This window comes from Triticum dicoccoides, chromosome 7A, assembly GCF_002162155.2.
Source record: "Triticum dicoccoides isolate Atlit2015 ecotype Zavitan chromosome 7A, WEW_v2.0, whole genome shotgun sequence".
NCBI lineage: Eukaryota > Viridiplantae > Streptophyta > Magnoliopsida > Poales > Poaceae > Triticum > Triticum dicoccoides.
The window spans coordinates 683828339-683833419 of record NC_041392.1 but is presented as its reverse complement, the minus strand read 5'-3'; the positions used below and the strand labels follow the sequence as shown (position 1 = coordinate 683833419).

At 47.3% G+C, this 5081-nt stretch overlaps 1 pseudogene; it reads right to left on the bottom strand.

Moving 5' to 3' along the window:
* Positions 1 to 1077: 1077 nt before the first annotated feature.
* Positions 1078 to 5081, bottom strand: part of LOC119333891 — a 9840-nt pseudogene continuing 5836 nt past the window's right edge.

Sequence of the window (5081 nt, the reverse complement as noted above, 5' to 3'; positions counted from 1 at the left end):
AAGCATAATTCAGTTAATTTCAATGACATTCAGTTACAGTAACATGGAGTAAAAATCACAATTCAGTTGCAGTGAACTGCAAAGTGAACTAACAGAGTAGCATTAGCATCTGACAAAGGGTGGAAAGCATAATTCAACACTATAACAGATAGAGCAACATGAGAACTATGTCCAATACAGAACTAGGGCTGACACTACCATCATCCACTAATGCACCTTCAGTTCCAGTTATAAACAACCACAAAGTGCTTTGTATCCACTACAAACCTACCACTAATAGAGCAAACATTCAGTTATGGTTAATTTGGTGCCGCAGAGTAACATTTAGTTAAATAATCAGGCGCATGCTCATGATCCTTACCTGGGCAACACAGCCTAGGAATCTCCTCCCGGTGTCAATGCCTTCAAAAGCCACCATCTTGTTGGGCCTCTGCCGGTGCAGAATGCACTTTATCTCGGATTCCACCACAACATCACAGAAACTTGGCTCCATGATTGTGCCAAGTGTTTGCTGCAACCATCACAGCAAGATCGGCAATTAAATTGAGCTCAGCGGATGAATACAAGCCCAAGTCATGTAACCCTAACCTTAGCAACGGTCGTCAGGTGGTGCCAACCGTCTCCCCAAGTGCATATGGCTCGGACATGTGGGTCCGCCTACGGGCCAGACATGTCATAATCTGACTTAAAAACCCCAAAGCGTCAACCAAGGAAAAGTGGTTTGTTAGCAAATGTTAGCACACAAATACTCCCTCCGTCCACGAATAAGCGTACTTCTAACTTTTGTATCAAGTCAAAATTTTAAATTTTTGACCAACTTTATAAAAAAGAGTAGTAGCATATATGATATCAAATTGGTGCATTATGAAACTACATTTCAAACCGAATCTAGTGGTACTAATTTAGTGCCATAAATGCTGCTTCTTTTTTCTATAAAATTGGTTAAAGTTTTAAAACTTTAACTTAGTACAAAATCTAGATGTACACTTATTCACGGATGGAGGGAGTAGTAGGTTTTAGGACGAAAAAGTGGTAGTTTTCTAGGACACATACCTGTAAAGTGGTAGTAATTTTCTGCTAAATACTCGAGACGCCTGTCAGCGCCGCAAAGGTCGCCCCCGGGCCGACAAGCACGGATCCGAGCATGCTGGTGGCCCAGAGCGTCCGGAGGAACCGCTTGATGGGGGTGACGTAGATGTGGATGAACACCAGCAACAACTCCATCCCCACAGTCCGATGGCGTAGAGCAGGTCTGCCGCGACCTCCTTGCGCTCCAGCGAGGGCACTAACCGGAGCAGCGGTAAGAGAGAGGGGAGGCGGGTGAAAGCGATATTGGTGCCAGGTGCCTTAAACCGAATGAATATCTCAAGCACTCGAGCAAGCTGTGGACGCACATTGAGGACGAAGGGAACGCGCTTCTGTCCTTCTGTCATTGAACTGATCATTTCTTTTGGCTTTCTAGGCTATAGATTAGTGAACTTTCTCTTCTAATGAAATATATCTTTCAAGTTTTCGTACAAGTCGTACTTGGAGGAGATCGGAGTGGGCAGAGATGGAGAGGGGAGGCACCTGGGGCGAGGTGGTGGTGCTCAACGGAGGCAGGACGAGGTGGAGGGGATCGCTAGTGCGAGGTCCCGAGCGACGGGGTCGGGGTGAGAGGCAAATTCCAGATGAATGACAGGCCTCGGGACAGCATTGGCCTTACACGTGGTATCCATCTTCTGGGAACTGGGATCATGACATGAATTTGTGTAGCTGATTCCGTGGCAGCCAAACGAGGTGTTTTTGGAATTGACAAATGAATTCCACGATTCCTATCCCAAATGATGGATGGCCAAACGAGCTTGAGCATTCCTTTGGAAGGGGGTTGACGGTTGAGGATTACAAGGGTGGCCATTGCTTGCTTAACTGGCGAAAGGTTTGTAGGCCAAAGCACTTAATGGTCTAAGCATCAAAGATGTTGCTGATTTCATCACGGCTCTCGGGATTAAATGGCTCTAGCAGGACGGATGGATCAAATCAATCCTTGGGGCTGTGAGTGAACAGGGTTTATTTATTTCTGCAACCACAAAGTTTTGGACTTCCTGTTGGTTACAGGGGCAGACCCCAGAGTGGATTGCGCAGGGAATTAACAGGCGTGTTCCCACAAAGAACATCACCGTCAAGGCGAATCTTGGAAAACAAATGGATCTTCCTCATCCGTGGCATCATTTTGACCGCTCTGGTCACTCTGTTCATCAACCTCTGGATTCTGGTCAGGGAAGTGAAGCTTTCCCCTCGCGCTAAGGACCGTATTATGGCCTGATCGTTACCCATTCCTGTCAGTATTTTTTTCGGAAAAAGGAGATTGTAGTGCAGAAAAGCGATCCATACAATTCTTGGCGACAGCGGTTTTTTGAACTAAAAGACCAGTAGTATAGACAAAAATTCCTATGAAATAGGATCCTACAAAATTTCCATCGGACAAGGCCGCATCTCAACTAGCGAGGCGAGATTACATGCTAGGCACACGAGCGGCTAGACTCCAAAGGGCTGGAAACCCGTGGCTCTGTTCAGAAGAATGCCAGAGACGCAGGTGCATGCGAGGCATGCGAGCTGGTAGACTCCGAAGGACTGGACTAGTTAGTTACATCAGGTGCATGCTAGGCACACGAGAGGCTAGACTCCAAAGGACTGCACTACTTAGTTACATCATATGTACAAGTGTTACCGAACAGAGACGGAGATCAGGACTCTCCCCCAGCCTTTCTACTTCAACAGCCAGACCTTTCTTGTTCTAGAGCCGTCTGTTCCCCATATCTGCAGTCGATCCCCGGTGTTGCTGAATATACATCTGCACATAAAGATGTCAGTTTTTTTCATATCCTCATTGGTACTATTATCGTGAGCGCAAAAATAAACCATTACCAGGATCTCATCCAACGAAGGCCGGTCAGCAGGTTTCAAAGCGGTCATTCTATCATAAAGTTCGCGGTCGCCCTCATAATCACCCTTCCAGCCATCTGGAGGCCCTTTATCTCTCAGTTCCTCAAATGCCAACGCTCTCTCCAATAAAGACCCAAATCGTGTCAGCAGCTCAAAAAACATTACACCGACTGAGTAAATGTCAACCTGCCAAAAGATAACCACGAATATTCAGTGTTTTACCAAGCATAACGCACAAGTGCAAGAAACCGAATGAGCAGAAACCAACGGCAAGCACGGATGACAACGCAGCAAACAAGGAGGTAGACAGCAGGATGTGAAGCAAGTCGAAGGCGAGACGGGTGTCTCATGTCACCAAGAAGCAGGGAAAAGCACAAAGAAAAAGGAGTAAAAATGGAAAGAAAAGAAAAGAGAAAGAAGCAAATGGCAAGAAGAAACGACGACGAAAAAGTAGACTTGTCTCCCTCAACCAAGCAAACCAACGGCAGCGATCGGAGGAAAGCATGTTAATAGCCGAAGCTCTAGCATGGTGAAACCACAAGTTAGCTACAGAAGTATCCTTTGAGGGCTACGGAACTGTCTTGATGATTTGGTGTTTGACTCAATGTTAACCACGTGGGGCGAAAGGTCCTCTGCGCTACTTAAGAGACTGGCGGCTGCTGCACAAGGAGACATTGAAGGTACTGGATTGCTTTATAGCATATCTAGTAAATATCCTCCGATGACCGCTGGGCCTAACCACGATGATTCACCATGGGTGATGCAAGCAAGCAAGAATCTTGGCCTGACTTCGGCGAGAATGCGCCATCACACAGTGCACCTGGAGGTAGTGGGCTCCTCTGAACTTGTGCTTGTACCATGTCTGCTTTCTAGTTTATGGGGCAAACATATTTCATATTCTCGCAAGTTTTTATGCAGTTTCCTTCTGTTCTGAACTCCAGGCACTTATCCTACACTACTTTCCAGCTGTTTTTAGTTGTAGGACTGGACTCTGTATGGTTTCATTGTGTTGCAATGGAACTGGGGAGAGACTCTCTGGTCTTCTGGAAAAAAATAGCCTTGGGAGTATAAAATGCAATTACTTGCTGCTGCTGTTGCCATGAAATACAAGTCCACTACTGTGCATCTCCCGGACACTGCTTCCTATTGCAAGTCTACTAGCTAGCAACGTGCACAGTGGACGCCCCCAACACCGCTATCACTAGGTGTCCACCAGCCATGGTTTTCAATTTCAGTTTCAGAAAAATTTCAGCACCAACCGAAATCACTGAAATTCAGTGAATTTCAGTGATTTCAGTTTCCATTTCAGCCAAATGACCGAAATATTCACTTGAATTCAATTAAAAAATTTAAAATTTTAAAAAATATTATGAAAAATATTGGAATTGTTGTGCTATACTGAAATTGCTGAAATATTTTGGCCGAAACGTAATATTTCAGTGTCTGCTGAAATTCAGTGAATTTCACCGAAATCTCACTGAAAGTGAAAACCATGCCACCAGCCATTCCCAGACCTTGGAGCACCACCTGCACCTACGATTCCAGCAGCACTACCTCCAGGACCTGCAATAGTAGCATCTCCAGCAGCCCACCCACGACTTACGCTTATACTGGCAGTGATGGCAGCCCGACATGAAGAAGGCCTATGTAACAACTCCACTGAGAAATTCGTGGCTGGCCACTGCTGCAAAAAACACTTCGTCCTGGAGATTGATCCAGGTGCAGACGACAGCAAGGAAGACGTTTCTATGGAGGCTGCAAGGGGCTAACAGCAGTCCTTAGTCCAGTTCGAGGATGAAGTGTCCAAAAAGGGAGAGAGATGTTATGTCGGGACATACCTTCTATGGGGTCATTTTAACTTGGGGAGGGACCCCACCCACCTGAAATTCTCGCGTGGGGGTAGGGGGGGGGGGTGTTCTCACCATGGGCCTCCGAGGTGAGGCCGGCAGGGGGCGGATGCAGGCCCCGGCCCCGGCGAAGTCAACGCGCCTGGTTCCTTCGATGTGGGGAAGCAGGGGATCGAGCTCGTGCGCTCGACAGAAGGCAGCAACGGCGCAGGGACGCGGTCAACGCAGGCGGTCGAGGCAGAGGCGATGCAGGTGCGGGAACACCGGATCCAGGCAGCGGCGCGTCCGGCAAGAACTTGGCGACGGCGG